The 18,973-nt window shown below is 46.1% G+C and overlaps 1 protein-coding gene across 1 annotated transcript in view; it reads right to left on the minus strand.

The window, feature by feature from the left end:
- Positions 1–18,973, minus strand: part of NECAB2 (N-terminal EF-hand calcium binding protein 2) — a 109,964-nt gene that overhangs the window by 64,067 nt on the left and 26,924 nt on the right. The gene's annotated exons all lie outside the window — the stretch shown is intronic.

Genomic DNA, 18,973 nt, shown 5'->3' on the forward strand with positions numbered 1-18,973 from the left:
GAGTGCTTTTTGCATTGAGGCTTGTGTTTCCAACCTGATGGAAGGGGGGGGGGTGCGAAGAGCCAGGCGTTTGCATTTGTGTGTGTGTGAAAAGGACTATGTGTTCCTTAAGCTAGCATTTCGGATTGTATCATTTCCCCCCAGAACGTTAGCAGATCAGTGCATTTCTTTCTGCTGTCCTTCTGAGTTACTTTTAACACAATATAGGTTTGTCCTCTGTGTCTGTGTGTGCAGGGTGGCACCTCTGACCCCCCTCTCTCACACAGACCCCCTCTCTCACCCTTCCACTCTTATCCACCCTCCCCTACCTTCTGGGAGTAAATGGAGGGGGCACCCTTGGAGTGTGTGTGTGTAATCCCTTTGTTCTCTGACTAGCAGTATGAATTGTATCATATTTTGTTCTTTTCCCACTGTTCTCTTTCCACTGTTTTCCCAGTTTTCATCGGAGGAAAGGGGGTGGCTGGGAGCAGCTTGATTTTCTAGCTCTCCCACCCGGCCGAATTTGTATGGGCTGGGCCTACATTACTGTATGGTAGGCCCTACCCTGTATTTCATTTTTTTGATACACCTTCACATTTTGTTCAGGTTTTTGGCAGTTCTGACAAACTGGATGAACTATAGATTCTTGCACCCTGTGTTTCATTTTTTTTTTGGACACAACTTCACATTTTATTCGGGTTCTTGGCAGTTCTGACCTGGCTTTTCACAAACTGGATGACCTGTAGTTTCTTGCACCCAGTATTTTATTTTTTTCACACATTTTCACGTTTTGTTCAGGCTTTCAGCCTTTTCAGGCTTCCTTTTTGCATTAAACTGAATTAAAGATTTTTTCCCAGCACACATGCACCCAGTATTTTATTTTATTTATTTATTTTTGACACAACCTTTTGGCAGTTCTGACAAACTGGATGAACCTTGGTATTTCATTTAAAAAATACACATTTTTATTCAGGTTTTTGACAGTTCTGACAACCTAAATGACCTGTAGTTTCTTGCACCCAGTATTTTATTTTTTAAGTGGGGAGAGAGTGGTGTGCCGGCAGTGGATGCATTTTGAAATGGGTTAGGAAAAGAATGGAGGAAGGATATTGGTTTGTCATAAGACCCTCCTGCACAACATTCTAAGCAAGAGGGTGGTAGGAGGGCCTCAGGAGGAGCCTTACAATCCCTGGCTTAGGAGCCTGGCTCCCAATGATCAGTGAATATGTGAACTGAGTACTGTTGAGGAATGTAAATGAAGGTTTATGTAATGAGGAATGAGGGTGGCAAGTGAAGAATGGGATATTGGAAATGGAAAAGGTGGGGCTCTTGGCAGCAGCAACTACATTAGTAGACCTGACATTGTGAGGACGTGGGGTACTTTTGAACCTCAGGAGAAAAAGGGAGAGAGTGGGATGCTATTGGTGGACAGGCCGTGGGGCAGAAATTTGGAATAATTGGAAGAAAAACAGGATGGAAGAAGAATGTGTACACATTTTGAGGGCAATGTCTATCTTCTACACAGATTTGGAGTGTGCTTTCACAACCCTCCGTGCCCATGTTGCAGAGCACATGTGAGGGGTGACTCCGTCGTCCAAACAGAACACCGTGGAGCAGAGTTGGCGGCCTGCCAAGGAGTTGGTGGCCCGCCAGGCTGCCTGTCACGGGAGAGCATGGGACGATGAGAGGAGCCCAAAGGTGGCTCTGGTTCCGGGGTATTGGAGGAGTGGACAAAGCAAACACTTCAGAGACTGTGATAAAATAGACAGTGGTACTCCCTATTACCCTGTCCAGAATTTGTTGTTACCCAAAAGCAACCCTGAAATTGTCACCTTTTGAAAGAGCACATCGAAGGGTTAACTCCATTGTCCAAGCAAAACACCGTAGAGTGGAGTTGGCAAACACGCCAAGCTGGCCGCCACGGCAGTGTAGAACAATGAGATTTGCCAATCGATGGCTCTAAACCTAATTCAATGACTTGGCTCTGTCAAGCAACCTAGCTCTGTCTGAGCTTCTCCCTATTGCCCTGTTCACAGACCCCCATTGCCCTGTTTGCAGATATTCCCTAGACCCTCCAATTTTCTCCTGTGGGTCAACAGTGGGCTGGTGGTTATTGGGGGACATGCATTACATCACCATGTGCAGTCTCTCTCTGCCGTGTTTTGTTTCTTTTTCTCCCCAGGTGCGTCCTTGGGCATACCCCTTTGATGGCCTCTGCACCAGCGCACCAGTACATATCTGGCTGAATCTGTGGATTGATGAGCCATTGACACCGCGCTGGCGAGGACTGTTTGCTGTTTCGCTGACCACAGACTGCGATTGCTGGGGGGTTTGTTCCTTGGATTCACCTTTGGTCTGTGAGCACCAGGACGTGTGCTTAGGACCAAGACTTTGACTTAGAATTGACTTTGTACCAACAGGATCCCTACGTCACACTCCGGAAGCTGGTTTGCTCTACGCAGAAGGGGAAGTTTGAGGATTCTTCGATCCTAATCTCCAAATCTAAAAGACTCCCTTATTTTTAACATCCTCATCCAAATAGGGCAATGGCAATTCTATACATTTTTGGATGTTAGTAGGGGGATTGCACTGGTTTTACTGGCTAAAAGGAATGGTGCCAACCCAGTACCAAATTTTGATGACTATCTGTATTTAAATCCTTCCCAACATAGTCCAAAAACATGGCCCAAAAAGCAGTTACTTTTGCAATATCACCAATTGCCTCAGGAAGGTCTAACTGAGTTACCTGAGGGTGAAGCTAAATGAGTTACATAAGTGTCAAGCTGATCGGTGCGAGTAACCTCGCACCTCTAGCTTGAAGTGAAAGGGAGAAATGTAGCAGGGGCCCAAAGGGCCCCAATTAAGTTAATAATGCAATTCCCTATAAATCCTGGAATATGCTTATATTAGTGAATTATGGTAACCTGTTGCTTTAAAGAAACTGATGATTCAGCAAGAAGCCGTCCCTACTGGGATAGAAGGTCAGCTAATACGTAAATCACAAAGAAGCAATTCATAAACTAGAACATAAATTGTTACATCCACACGTAACACAGGTTCCCATACATGCAAACTAACAATATGTAACAGATCATGGTAAGAATCAAAGTTTAGTTAGCAATGCTTATTGCGCATGCGTATTAGATTAGGTAATGACATACGTATTAAATATGAAATGAGATAATGATGAATATTAAAATATTAAATGATGTGATGCTTTATGTGATTGGTTAAATCAAAATCCTTTGTCTGAAATGTTATAAATTCCTGCCCGACCTTTGGGCGGGGTTCCAGTATTCCGAAAAGATTCGACTGGAACCTTATTGCTTTGCAATAAACATAATGGACTCCTAACTCCTCTTGTCTCTGAGTTTTATTGGCTAACTCAGAAGATAAGCCATTTTTTGGGCTTACAACAAGGAGGGAGAGGGAGGAAGGTGTGGTGTGAGGTGATGTTATGTGGTGGCTTGTATGAAGACAGCTAGGAAAACTTTAGTTAAATGTTTGACTGAGTTTATTTTGTACAACTGGAACAAAGCTAATTAATAAATGACACGTTAAAGAAACACTTATGTTTTTAACACAATAAAACTTCATCTCTGTTTTGCCAACAAGAGGTCCGTCTGTATTTTTCCAGCGAGGTACCAGGACTCACAGCCGTGGTGACTCAAGAGAGGGCAAAACTCACCTCAGGCAGGGAGGTGGTGGTTTGTGTCCTGAAGTTACACGGAGGAGGCTTAGAAGGGTAACCTGAGGTGCCAAGAAGTTGCCAGAGTGCATAGGGCAAACTTCTACAGTGGGGGAATCCAACTGAGGGAGACCCTTTACTGGAGGCAAGAGGTTATTCCTGGGGGACAGCCTAGAGTTTCTTAAGGTACCAGGCCACGTAGGCTGGAAGGCTCTCCTTACTTAGAAACCCATTAGGAAAAGGGGTTTATTTTTGAGGCGGCAGGACCAGAGGGTGGGTGTTTTTCCCCTCTGGATTCCTGTGTCGCAGTGATAGTAAGGTAGAGTGGGACACGGGTCGTCACACCATGTTAGCTGGGCTAATGGGAGCTGTAGGAAACAACGTCTGGAGAACATAAGGTTGGGGAAGGTTTATTGAAGCTTGTACTCATTTGTGCTTAGTTCATGCTGGAGCTAAAGGTAGTTCCCAGCTGCCCTTCAGAGCTCTTCAGCTGTCCTGGCCTTTAATCAAAAGACAAATGAAGCAGGACACAGGAGAACCATGACCCAATGAACTGTTGCTGTCTAAGGGACCACCACATCCTGGAACTGGCACTGCCTCTGGAGCAGCCCTTCCCCCATTGGTCCCAGCATGCTGAGCAGCTGAGTCCACGCACTGGCGGAGGAAGAGGAGTGCAGGGGGAGCGCACTGCCCCCCCACAGCACGATCCTGGTGGGGCGCCATCATGGCTGCCCCCCCAGCCCGTGCTGGGCACCCCCTCCCACAGGCAGTGTGCCACACCCCCAGGATGCGTGCCACGCCCCTGTGGGCGGTGTGCCATGCCCCTGGGCCATGTGCCAACCCTGCCCCATCTGCTCTCTGTCCCCCATGAAGCTCCGCCACTGAGTCCATGCCCCTAGTCCTGGCATAGGCAACCTTGGCTCTCCAGATGTTTTGGAACTACAACTCCCATGATCCCTGAGCACTGGCCCTGTTAGCTAGGGATCATGGGAGTTGTAGTTCCAAAACATCTGGAGAGCCAAGGTTGCCTATGCCTGCCCTAGTCCAAGGGAGCCTACACCCCACCCCCAGATATTTTGGACTGCAACTCTCATCATCCCCAATCAGCACAGGCACAAGATTTCTGTGGTCTGGTCTTTATACCGCAGAAATTAGTTAAAAGATGGCACTTCACCTTAATAATAATAATAATAATAAATTTTTATTTATACCCCGCCCTCCCCAGTCAAAAACCGGGCTCAGGGCGGCTGACACCAACAGAACCACAATAAAACATAAAAACAATTAATTAAAATACAGATTAAAATACAGTATTAAAATTTAAAGTGCAGCCTCATTTCAAGTAGGCCATAAGTGGCTGACACCAACAGAACCACAATAAAACATAAAAACAATTAGTTAAAATACAGATTAAAATACAGTATTAAAATTTAAAGTGCAGCCTCATTTCAAGTAGGCCATAAATCCAAGCCATGAGGGAGAAAAACACAGGGGTCAGGCTGAGTCTAACCCAAAGGCCAGGCGGAACAGCTCTGTCTTGCAGGCCCTGCGGAAAGATGACAAATCCCGCAGGGCCCTGGTCTCCTGGGAAAGAGCGTTCCACCAGGTTGGGGCCAGTACTGAAAAGGCCCTGGCTCTAGTAGAGGCCAATCTAGCCATCTTATGACTCGGGATCTCCAGAATATTATTGTTTGTGGACCTTAAGGTCCTCCGCGGGGCATACCAGGAGAGGCGGTCCCGTAGGTACGAGGGTCCCAAGTCGCATAGGGCTTTAAAGGTCAAAACCAGCACCTTAAACCTGATCCTGTACTCCACCGGGAGCCAGTGCAGCTGGTAAAGCACTGGATGAATGTGATCCCACGGCCGGGACCCTGTAAGGAGCCTCGCCGCGGCATTCTGCACCCGCTGGAGTTTCTGGGTCAGCTTTAAGGGCAACCCTGCGTAGAGCGAGTTACAATAGTCAAGCCTGGAGGTGATCGTCGCATGGATCACTGTGGCCAGATCGGGGCGAGAGAGGTAAGGGACCAACTGCTTGATGCGGCGGAGATGGAAAAATGCCACCTTTGCTGTGGATGCAACCTGCGCCTCCATGGAAAGGGAGGCGTCAAAGGTTACAACCAAACTCTTGACAGAAGGCGCTGGTACCAATTGAGCCCCTGCAAAAGATGGGAGTTGGCCCCCCAACCCCATGTCGCCCCGACCTAGCCAGAGGACCTCTGTCTTCGAAGGATTTAACTTCAGTCGGCTCCCACGTAGCCATCCAGCCACAGCTTCCAAGCACCTGGTGAGTGTGTCCGGGGCTGAGGCAGGGCAGCCGTCCATCAACAGATAGATCTGGGTGTCATCAGCATATTGATGACAACCCAGCCCAAAACTCCGGACAATCTGGGCAAGGGGGCGCATAAAGATATTAAAAAGCATTGGGGAAAGGATTGCGCCTTGCGGGACTCCACACACCAAGGGGTGCCGCGGCGACAACTCCCTCCCTAGCGCCACTCTCTGTCCCCGACCTGAGATGAAGGAACGCAGCCATTGTTGGACTGTGCCCTGAATCCCCACGTCGGCAAGGCGGTGGTCTAAAAGGTCATGATCGACCATATCGAAGGCTGCTGACAGGTCTAAAAGAATCAGCAGTCCCGACCCACCTCGATCCAGCTGTCTACGGAGATCATCTGTTAAGGCTACCAGAGCTGTCTCGGTCCCATGACCAGGGCGAAAGCCGGACTGAAATGGATCTAGAGCTGATGTTTCATCCAGAAACCTACCAAGCTGTTCGGCAACCACTCTCTCAATTATCTTACCCAGGTACGGAAGATTCGAAACCGGGCGATAATTGGATAGATCTAAAGGATCTAGAGATGTTTTCTTTAAGAGTGGACGCACCACTGCCTCCTTCAACTCCTCTGGGAAAGTCCCTGTGCCCAGGGACAAGTTGATGATCTCACCCAGGGGGGCCCGTACCTCATCTGGACACGCTCTAATCAGCCAAGACGGGCACGGGTCCAGGGAGCAAGTGGTGGGCCTTCCAGCCCCGAGGAATCTGTCTACATCGGCAGGGAGTATCTGATCGAATTGGTCCAATACTGAACTCGAAGACAGTCGAGGGGCCTCCAGTTCCGTTATTGTATCCAAATTGGCAGGGAGGTCACGGCGGAGTGTCAAGACTTTCTCCGCAAAAAAGCTCGCAAATGCCTCACAGCTATGGGTCAAATTCGTATTTAAATTTGGCTGTTCCTCTAGGGTTGTTAAAGACCTGATTATTCTAAAAAGTTGTGCTGGGCGAGAGCTAGCGGATGCAATGGAAGCTGAGAAGTAGGACTTTTTTGCAGCTTTCACCGCCATCTCATAGGCTTTCATAAGTTTCCTGTAAGATGTTCTTGAGGCTCCGTCGTGAGCACGCCGCCATACTCGCTCTAGCCGTCTAAGGTCCCGCTTCATTTTCCGAAGCTCCTCGGTAAACCAAGGGGCCCGGTTTCGGCGGGGTCGCAGAGGGCGCTTAGGTGCGATCTCATCGATGGCCGCCAAGAGCCGGTTGTTCCAGTTCTCGACCAGCTCTTCTAATGAGCCGCCAGGGGGAGCAGGGTCCCGCAAGGCCTGACGGAATCCATCAGGATCCATCAGCCTATGCGGGCGAGCCCAAATAGGCTCGCCACCCAAGCAGGGGAGGGGCGGGAAGTCAATCCTGGCTTTCAGAGCGTAGTGATCAGACCATGGCACTTCCACAGTTGGGGACATGATCACGTCTATACCCGCACCAAAGATCAAATCCAGCGTGTGGCCTGCTTGATGTGTGGGACCCAAAACAAACTGGGAGAGCCCTAGTGTCGCCATGGAAGACACCAGATCCGGAACCCGTGAGGAGGGGGTGGCATCTGCATGGACGTTGAAGTCCCCCAAAACCAGTAGGTTAGGGAACTCCAAGGCCCAGCCTGCCACCACCTCCAGCAGGTCCGACAGGGTGGCTGCTGGTGCGCTAGGTGGTCGGTACACCAGCCAGACAGCCAAGCCCCCCTTGGTGCCCCACACTAGGCCAACACATTCAATGCCGGTGATTGATGGTGATGGCAGAGCCCTGAAAGAGCAATCCTCCCGGATTAACAGCGCTACCCCTCCCCCCCGACCCACAGTCCGCGACTGGTGGAGGACGGAGAAGCCCGGGGGTGTTATTTCATGCAGGGCAACTACTTCGCCCTCACGCACCCAGGTCTCAGTCACGCAAGCCAGGTCGACCTCCAGTGAGATGAAAAAGTCTCTCATAGTGGCGGTTTTATTGCCTATAGACCTAGCATTGCACAACACCAGTGACGGAGGTGGGTAATCCCTGCTCGCCCTACCCTCGTCCCTCGGGATGGGGCGAAGATTGGAAGGGATTCGAGCATCACCACATCTCAAAACCCTTCGCCTGTAAAATCTACCCCCACCGCCATACCTCCCTCGCCCTTCCATGGTGGTGATCCCAAACCCCATGGTGGCCTCATCTATAAAGGACTGGTATCCCCTCACTAACCAGTCATCCCTGGGCCAGGTCTCTTGGGTCGGAGGGGTATAATGATGGAGTATGGAATCAGCTGGACAAACATCCCCACTAGGTATGGCCCATCCCGCAGCACCCCATGTAAGGAGGGCGGCCCCACAATGGCCCACTAGCTGTCAATCCCTTTCTTGCTCATGGGATGACCGAGGGGCTGCTAACTCTTTCTGGGCCTTTGGGAATATTAAAGAAGCATGTGCTGTAAAATGGGGATCATTCGCCAACAGAGAGCCAGCTTCCTGCTGAGGAACTCCATCTGTCCTATCTTGCCAAAGATGGAATGGGGAGGAACGGTTGTCTTCGTGGGTTTTGGGAGTATTAAGCAAAGGACCAGCCTGAGTATTTTGGATCAAGAGTCTATCAGCAACCTGAAGTTCTTTGGGAGTTGTTAACATGGAGTTATCATGGTCGCCAGGCTCTTCCTCTTCATTGCTATCACTTAGGAAGAGATCCGAGTGTTGGACCGATGTCCTTCCTTGGGATGGAAAGTTGTTGGGCATATTTAAATATTGTGTTCCAGGCTGTAGTGTCCTTATACTTTGAATTGAAATCTCCGATTTTATGCTTAATAATCTTCTCTTCAGTTCTTGTATTTCTGAGCTCACGACTTTCTCTTCCTCTTTCGTATTTATGATGTCTCTATTGTTTAGTTTGATTTCCCTTCTCAGCATTTGTTTTGATTCTCTGTCAGGGACCAACTGTCTCACTACTTCATCTTTGAAAACCCTTACCGGGTGGAGAGAGTAAGACCGCCATAGGATGTTTTTCATCTCCATAAGTCGGGATGGGAATGCCGGTTTACTAAAGGTCATAAGTAAACGTGTGGCATTTCTTGTGTTGGGCAAGAAGTGGAAGTTTTCCAGGTCTACTTTTTTATAATGGCAGTTCAAAAGCTGGGATAAGGATGTTGTAATTGACCTGCGATTCGTCCACCTGTACACATTGCGATGAATCTCAAGCATAATCTGGTTCTTTTGGAGAACTTGGCAGGACCTTATTTGGTCCGTGACTTGTATTGGCAAATCGTTAACATAGCTATGCCTGGGCTTTGTAAAGGGAGGGCAGATATCCAATTTCTCCTCTATATTAACTATTTTTGTGAGAATTTCATTCAGTCTTTGGAGAACTAAGACCATAGTTTCTGCAGACATCATGCAAATTTCTTGGTAAGGGTGCATGTCTGGAATCTGCTGGCAATTAGCTCTTTTGCTGTTTTGTTCCAAAGACATGGGTGGGTCAGCGTTTGGAGTAAGGGGAGTCTCTCCTCCTCCTATCCTCTGGATTGAATCATCTCCAACCCTCCTTGAGAGGAGAGGAGTCAGGTCATCTCGTTCCCTTGGAGAAAAGAGTGGGGGGGATCTCCCGACATCATTACTCACAGTTTGCTCTCTTGGAAAGCAAAGGTATCAATATGGAAAAAAGGAAAGCGGTTTGTCAACTGAAGGAGGGGAGGAAACGTTGCTGTATGGATTCATGCTGACCAAGATATTTATTGCCCACTCACCAGCTCACGGATGCCAACTGCGCAGTAAGGCAATGCCACAGAGGCATCCTCCTTTTCATCCAGCCACCTGCACAGTTTGGTTTTGCTCAGCCACTTCCTTTCAACAACACACACACAGAAACTAGAGTGTTTCACTGGACTGATTCATTTCCTCCTCCACAGACCTCATCTAAATCTTGAAAACTGCAGACAGCCCGTGACTCTTTCTCCCTCCCTAGAGTCAGGTTCCCCTTCTTCAGGGGATAAGGATGTTGAGGGCTCTGGTGTCTCTGAAGGCAGCTCAGGTCACCTGCTGCAATGACAAAGGATCCCACAGAGGCCATTGCCCAGCCAAAAGCACAGCTTGCCATAATCAAGGGAAAAGAAGTAACTACTCAAGAGTATGCAGGTCCACCTGCATAATTACACCACATAGTTACATCCAAAGGCAAGGAATTGCTGTTCAGACTGAACCACCAAAAGAAGAGGACCAGTAGGTTCGCACAGGGCAGGCATAGGCAACCTTGGCTCTCCAGATGTTTTGGAACTACAACTCCCATGATCCCTAGCTAACAGGGCCAGTGGTCAGGGATCATGGGAGCTGTAGTTCCAAAACATCTGGAGAGCCAAGGTTGCCTATGCCTGACACAGGTATTCCACACAAACAACTGCTTTCAAACAGAACTGTCTGCCATGTCACCACATTTTCATACTGGGACAGTGGGCTGAAGTTTTCATTGACACAGGTGCACCTGTGAATTTGATGGCTGAGTGTCCATATGATGCACTCCCTCAGAAGCCACCACTACAGAACACAGCAGTCAAGATATATGCCTGTGGAAGTCCAGAACCATCAAGAAAAGTTTCAAAGAATTGGAAAGCTAAAAAGAAAGCAAACACACTGATGACACTGTTCAGCCAGTGTGCCTAACACATGGGTGCATTCTCTTACACATCACCAGAAAGCCAGCTGAGGAAGAGTTAAAACATCTGTAAGAGTTTGGCTTTCTTGAGCAAGTAGAAGGGCCTACCCCTTGGGTTTCTCCAGTAGTAGTGTCCCCCAAACCCATGCACTTATATCCTTGGGATCTACTGTAACTGCAATAAATAAAAGAAATTAAATAAGAACTTTGAGCGATTTCTTCCCCTGCCCCTGGATTTAAAAGAGACTGCATTGAATGCATTATATGATGTGCATGATTGGTCATCTGCCACACAAGTTGAGCATCAGCTCCAATGGGTGTATGAACAGGGGCGCAGAAGACAACATTGCCAAATGTTTGCTTTCATTCCAGAACTGTAGAAATATAAGAAGTGGCATTTGGGCAGGGCAGGTCTGTTAAGGTAACTGAAGTATCTGCAACCTGTCCTACTTGTTCAAAGTGAATATTTATGAATGTTTCTGGCAGGTTACCCAAAGCTCTTTGCTCCTGAAATATATATGAGCAAGGTGCAAACGGCCACAATCTATTTGGTCTGCAGAACTTGGATCCAGCTCTTAAAAGAAGCAAGGGAAATACAACATTGTTACCAGCATTAAAATGCAAAATCTAGTTTGATCTGACATACTCTCTACCCTACTGCCTATAGCTCAGTTTGGGTTCTACAGAGCCATGAGGCATCTTCCCCAACTCCCCAAATCCTTTGATTACTTTCCATGCTCTGCTTGAAAAAGCTGCTAAAGGTTTATTCCATTGCCTAAAACATATTTTTCCATTCAAAAACGTATTTCTCCCCTACTGTCCCACTATCACAGACCTCCTCTCTTCTCCTGAAGATGTCTTTAGCTGGAACCTAGCCCACCCAATATCTTGGCTCTGGAAAAGCCTTTGCTCCAGTTATGTGTTCTTTCTCTCTTGCATTTGCATGGCCCCTATTTACAAATGGGCAAGAGCAATTGGGTTGCCACCATGCATTGCACTGTGCTGCTCATCAGGCTTGGGGACTGGGGTCTCTACATTGCAGGGATTCCGCTGAGTGAAGTTGCTGACGTTCATCATAGTTCACCCAGTTTGAAATATAGCTGGTGTTGGGGAACCAGGATCCCTTCAGCTGTTGTTGGACTACAACTCCTGTCAGCATTCTGACAATAAAAATGTGGGGTGAACAACCAGAGATCAGAGTATCCCCCCCCAAAAAAAACCCCAAAGAAACTATGTTTACACTTCAGGATTTAGTAAGGAAGTTACAAAGATTTTTTTTTAAGAAAAAAGATAATTTCAGTTTGAGATGTTACCCATAAGAACAAAAGATGATCTGGGGAAGTGGAAACTATTGGCCACATACTCCTGCAATGCAGCTACTATGAGGAGGTGTGAGGCGAGCTCATCCACACAATACTGGTTGAGCTTCCTGGACGCTTGGACAATTTCTATATAGAGTGGCTTCTTTCAGATGCTAACTCTAATGTGACAGCAAAGGTAGCCAAGTTCTGTGCTAGAGCCATAAAAATCCGAGCCGACCTAATAAGTAGTGCTCAAAAATTTCAGGACAAAGCCAAAGATGATCCATTGCTACCATTTGTTGTACCCTCCCAAGTAGTGATATCTTCTTTTATCTAATAATTTTTATAATGGTTGAAATGGTTTATATTTATTGCTTATATTTTAGATTGTATTTTGGATTGTTTTATGTATATATGTGTATGCTGGTCGAGAACCGTAACAATAAACTAAACTAAAGATGAGACATGAAGGTACAGCTGTTTTAGCCAAAACCTTTCAATTTGTATTCCATTGTTCAGCTTTTCGGTCCCTTCATGGTCCTCTTTTCCTTCCTGACATTGTTCAACTAAGCTCCTTAACACTTTTCAGTGCTTCTTTATGGTGTTCTCTTCACAACTCTTCACCTTTTCAGATTTGTGACTTCACGCTAACTTTGACTCCTCGACTTTCTTCACTAACTTACCGGTATTTCCCCACGTTCCAAGTTACATACAATATTTTCCTTCCTCCTCCTAACCTTTCAGCCAATCAGGAGGAGAATAAACCTCTGGTTGCATCACTCTTTCTCCTTAATTGGCTGAATCTTTGACCCTCCTGTGTACAACTTCCCGAGCAAAGCATCCTCTCATACATCTTACCTTCCTTTGAACCTTTAGCCTTCCTGTGCAGGAGAGCCTTTAAAGCATAAGGCAAGTATTTGACAGCCCATGTTTCATGCACAAATTCTGTTCCTTCACATGGTGTTTATGGGTCAGAATGAGACACGATCTAATTAAAGGAAATACTTGTAGGAGAACAGGCTTAGTAAAAATCATTTCTGAAATGTGAGTGACAACTATGAATTATCCTCATCCACTACCCAGATAAGGGTGGGTATTGTATGTCAAACTAACTATAGTTTTGGCCAGAAAGAACGTCAGTTGCAATGGGTGATGGCTGTGAGCTCTGAAGGCACCTTGGGATGTGCATACCTCTCTCTGGTTGATATGGTGGGCATCAGTGGTTTTGCTATGAGTGCTTATCCTCCACTTATGTCATACTTGTGAATGTATCATGCACAACAAAGTGCTGTAACTCTCCAATCACCTCTCCTCCAACAGTCTCTGCAACTCTCTGTTCAGGGAAGTGGAGACTACAAAATAATAATATTGTGGTGGGTGGTAGGGCTGGTGTCCATTGGGGCAAAAAGAGAGACTAACTGTAGGTGAAGCTAGTGCCAATGACCAATAGAGCACCCCCCGTGGGGTAGTTGTAACGAAGAAGGCAGGCAGGTGGGGGCTGGTTAAGGACAGACTGAGCTTGGTGGCAGGGCCGGTGCGTCCATTAAGGTGAACTAGGCAGTTGCCTAGGGTGCCAAAATGGAGGGGGCGCTGGCACGATGGGGAGCACTGCTGGCTTCACAGGACTTGCTCTGCCGCGCGGGCGCTGTGCCCCGACACCACCTACCCGCGTCCAGGGCGGATGGCAGCAGCGGTGCCGGTGCAGGCAAGGCGTGCCCGGAGCACCAAGGGCAGCAGAGTGTGGAGGACATAGTGGGAGGGGCGCTGGGAAGGGAAGGGGGTGAAGGCTGGGCCAGGCCCGCAGGGAGGAGGCAGACACCCGGGGGGGGGCGGGCGCCAGAAGGTGATCTCGCCTAGGGCGCAAAAAACCCTAGCACCGGCCCTGCTTGGTGGCACAGTGCCCCATTTGACTTAAAGGACAAGCCTCCAATAATTATTATTTGCTTCTGTAAACTTCTACAGTAGATGTTATGGTAGATGCATAGTAGATACCAGTCCAGCACTCTAACCACTACACCACACAGTAGATACCGGTGTAGTGGTCAAAGTGCTGGACTCGGATCTAGGAAACCAGGGTTTGAATCCCCACTCAGCCATGAAGCTCACTGGGTGACCTTGGGCAAGTCGCTGCCACTCAGCCAGGGTTGTTGTGTGGATTAAATGAGGAGGAGGGAGAACCATGGATGCCACCTTGAGCTCCTTGGAGATAAAGGTGGAATAAAAATGCAACTAACAAATAAAATAAATCAATAGATGGCTGCCTTGGGACAGGAGCTGGGGGACTGAAAACACCACCAGGATCAAACAGAGCAACACATGTGAAAGAAATCTGGGGACACAAATTCGGCATGGGTTTTGCAAGTGCAATCAACAAGTCCTGCACATTTTTTTAAAACTGCAATTTTCCTTCTGGGGATATCTTGTTATCTATACATTTACTATACTTAACAGCAATGATAGTTAAATGTAGAAGTTTCAAAGCCCTTTTGCCACAATGCTGTATTCTCCAAGGGAACGCAGCATATAAAAACCTGCTCTCTGCAGGAATTGGTGTGAAAATGAGTTATTATGGAGCTTGCTCAGCAGATCTGAAGGAAAATATATCTATATAAGGGAGAGAAAAGTAATCAGCCAAGGTGAATACAACTTGAAAGGTTATTGTATTCCCCATTCTCCCAGAGTTGATTCTTATCTTTCTGGGGAAAGTGCAATACAAGGTGGTTACATGTCCTGCTTTGTGGGGGACAGACGCTTCTCTAAAGGGCTGGCCAGCAAGGCTATGCACTCGATTTGGCCAAGGCTCAAATCCTAAGACAAATCAGGTATATTCAGAGGGATCCAGGCATTGCTCGAGTTGGCTCAGTCTAATGAAAAACAGGTTGACATTCTCATCTGCTGTTGTTTGTGAGCGCCCAAACCAATTCTGCAAGGAAATGAAAAATGAGAGTATACAAACACATTGAAACAAGTGCTTGTGATAAAATCAAGTTTACCAGCCTAGCAGTTTTCCTTTTGAAGTCCATGGGCAGAGGGTGAGAATTTTCAGAGGCATAATGAGGGCATTATAAAGTTAGCCACCCCACAGTTTTCTGGTGGAATTTCAAGAGCAGAAATTCTTAGCTAAATCGAGAATAACAGAACACACCAGCCAACAGAAGAAACTTTCAACTCAACACAAGCTTATCAAGCAGGTCAATCATCATGAGGATAGTTTGGGCTTACAGAATTGTGAAATCTCTGCAGATCTTAGGCGCCATTTTCAAAAAGTGCTTCAGCATAGCATTTAAATAGCTGACATATGTTGTCCAGTCACAGGATCGCAAAGCCAAAGGAACGCAAAGCCTCTTGGCTCAGTTTGGTCTTGGCAAATCTAGCTATTTTGGCTCCCTCCCCAAAACCCCATAATTCTGTAATTTGACAAGTGTGTACCAAAGTCACCCTACTCCTACCTCTTACAGAAGCTGCCTGACCTCTGTGCCAAGGTCATATTACCTCACCCTGCGGGTGTGTGTGTGTGTGTGTGTTTGTGTGTGTGTGTGTGTCATAGAAGCTGGTTTGCAGACAATACACTATGCATGCTACTGTACTCATTCAAACTTCAAGTCCTCAAATATTCCCACATTGTCGCCTTCCATCAGTATCCCAAGGTGAGACTGCTTTGTCTGCAGCCTGATCCTCTGTCAGCTGCCTCATTTGCTGGCGGCCTGTCACATTCCACCTTCCCCAGAGGTTGGTGTGTGAAGGCCCCTGTCCACTGCTCAGCCCTCCTTGGCAAACTTCTCACCTTCCATAAGAACTGTGAGCTTGATTGGGCAGAAATAGTCTCTCTTCCAAATAAACACTGACAATTTCCACTGATATCTGTTTTCTTCAGAATTCTTCAACCTCCTTACTAAGTGCTATGCAGCACTAATGCTCTTCACTAATGCTAAAGCTATACTGCTTTAGGCGAAGTCCACTGGCTCCACAGCTCTCTTCAATTATTCAGTGGTCCACCATCTCAGCCACTGTCATAAATATAATAGGAAGCCATCGAAAGTCACCAGGTAGCTCTCTCCCTTGTTTTCAGGCCATCTTATGGCAAATCTGCTTTTGACAATCCATTAGTCCCCCAGACTTACAGGAGCTGCCCTTTCCCAAGACGTCTTGCTTTGCCGTTTTTTTTAAAGAGTTTCTTACTGAAGATGTGAGACATCAGCAGGAAAGCTTCTTTCCAGTCATGAAAGCAATTAAGAGAACTGCATGGGTTACATTAAGACCAAGTATTTCTTATTAAATTGAGCCTCAAAAAACAAAACAAAACAGAAATGCCCTATTTTTTAGATCTTCCTCCTACAAATAAGAAAAGACTTGCAAAGTGAGCTTAAGCCCAATAAATTGTAGTTTGACTACAAAGTTAACTCTGATCTCTCCCAAGGCTGCTTTCAGCCACACACAACACAGGAAGGAAACAGCCGCAAAGTTTTAATGCAAACATTGTCATTAGTTGTTTCCCAAAGTACACGCAAGTTATTATAGCAGGATATATATTCTGGGACATTGTTTTGATCTAGGAATTGGGAGTAGTATAATACTAAGGGGTGTGAAATCCATTCTTTTATCATCATTTGTATATGATCAAAATCCTGACTCTGGTTTCCCCTAGCCCCACCTCCTCCCTCCTGATCTCCTTTTCCTTTTGTGTTGCATCTTTGATTGTAAGCCTGAGGGCAGGGACTGTCTTATCACTGGAAGCCACTCTGGGAACTTTTCATGGCTGAAGAACATAGCAAAAATATAAATAAATAAATAAATAAATAAATAATCATGAAGCCCAAGTTACTTTTCTCCCCGAAGAAGTAAATAAATAGGTCCCCAGATTTTGGGAAGAATGATTTTGAGGAAACACATGGTGCATGGTGGGAAGAGTTCAGCAGCCAGCCACCTGCCACTCCTTTGCTCTGAGCATCAGCCTCCCACAGCTGCTTTTCAATAATACAAAACCTGCCACTGGATACTTCATGAATTTCCCACATAACATCTAGTTCAGTCCTTAGAATTTTGAACATGACTTACATTTTCCTCCTGCAGGAGTGAAGAATTATAGCTGAGAGAACATCAGTTTTCAAGGAGGGAACCAAAGTGATAAGCCATGAGCTTATTGACTCAAAAATATTTCTGTTTAACATTACTTGTCATTTATATTGTTTAACAAAATTTCTATTATCACTTGGTAAGGAAACCTCTCAGCTGTTCACAAAAAAATATAACATGTAACTTAAAAATTATGTTGATGAAACAGTTAAAACAAGTATTTAAAAACATTCAAGAGATAATTAAAATCAACTGTAGCTAAAAAACAATGGCCCTCCAGGCCTCTTTACCTGGCCCTCGAGACTCTCCTCAGGCCACACCCCCTCTACACATGCCATGTCACCAGCCCTACTTTGCACCCTTTGCCTGGCTGGAATATGTCCTTGAACCCTCACAATGAAGAAAGAGGGTACTGTTTGGCATTGCTACCCAGGTCTGTGTTGCAGCTATGCCTCAAGGGGCTACAGACAGGTTGCAATACAATTATCAAATATTCTAGGCAGAGAGAGAGAGAGAGATGATTTCTGACCATTTACTCAGTATAAACGGAAACATCATCTGATGCTGTTCACCAGCTCATCCTTTGAAACACCATTTCTAGCCTTGCACTGGAAAAATGCACAGATGGCAACACAGAAGTACCATATACTGAACAATCATGACTTGGCTTCCACAACTTTCAGGCAGATTTCATTTAAACGGCACAATTTATGAGTAAATACAACAGCTGGGACAATTTTAAGCCATCAGTGGTCCAGGCCCAAGATGAAATAGAACTTCATACATGGAAGAAAACTGATTATTATTATTTTAACAATTTTCTGAACTTTCTGCTTCACCTACCACTTGGATGCGACAGCAGCAGATCTCCCTAAATCAGAAAGTAATTACAGTCCCACACTTTGTTTAGCTTGTATACTTTAGTGCCTAATTACCAGAGATAGTTTACGAGCTTCCCCCACAGAAAATAATTGCCACATGTCTCCTTAAAAGAAACAAACTACCAGCGTTCTTTTCAAGACACAAAGTATAAACACCAATTAAAATGGCTTATACAAGCACTTCACAAGTAAAACAGGCCTATAGCAAAAATGTTAATAAGACACATCCAATATGCCACATTTAGAACCTTGCACCTGCATTTGCTTTAAAAGTTTCTTTAAAAAAAGTATGTGGGGGATTACAACAAATAGTGTCTGGAGAGGATTTTCCTTCTAATAGATTAGTTTAGCCTATTTGGTTGGCAATTCAGGAAGCAGGGCTAGAAACACATCTGCACTCAAGGGCATATCAGAGTTTTCCTTTGAAATGAAAAGCAATTTATTTCTTCAAGAATAGGAGAGACCAGAAGGGGGAAAACATATTACACAAACTTTAATGAAAGTCACTCTACACAGAAAGCCTGTTTCTGAGGAATAAGTAGCCAAAGGAACTTAAAGCAGAACATATTCTTGGCCTTCATTTCCATCTCTCTCTGTCTCATAAGGAACTTGTTCTACCTCCACCGACAGAGGCAGCAAGCCTCTGAAACTCAGTTGCAAGGAGTCACAAGTAGGGAGACTGCTCTTGAGCTCAGATCTTGCTCAAAGGCTATCCAGGAAATCTGGTTGGCCCTGCAGGGACAGGGACAAGCTGGAGAAGGCAGCACTATTAGGCTTCTGCCATGTCCATTGGATGGTGGGAGGACATCTGAATGGTGCATGAGGCTTCATAAAATATTGACAAACTAAGCTTGAAAACAGCAGTTGCTGGGGTTTTCATCCTGCAATCTGAGGAGGATACACCTTGCTTAAGGGGCTCATCTTTGCCTTGAGGTATATTGCCAGCTGCAAACAGTCTGTCTGCATGCCACCTTATTCTCACACGGGCTTAAAGTTACCGATGCCATTCATCATGTTGGCTTCTGACTTGTTTCAGTAAAGAGTCCATTGTAGACATGGAGTTCATTTGCTTATACATTCTTAGGTTGCAATCCTAAGGCTTAGTGGTGGTGAG

Source organism: Zootoca vivipara, chromosome 6 (genome assembly GCF_963506605.1).
Source record: "Zootoca vivipara chromosome 6, rZooViv1.1, whole genome shotgun sequence".
In the NCBI taxonomy this organism is placed as follows: Eukaryota; Metazoa; Chordata; class Lepidosauria; order Squamata; family Lacertidae; genus Zootoca; species Zootoca vivipara.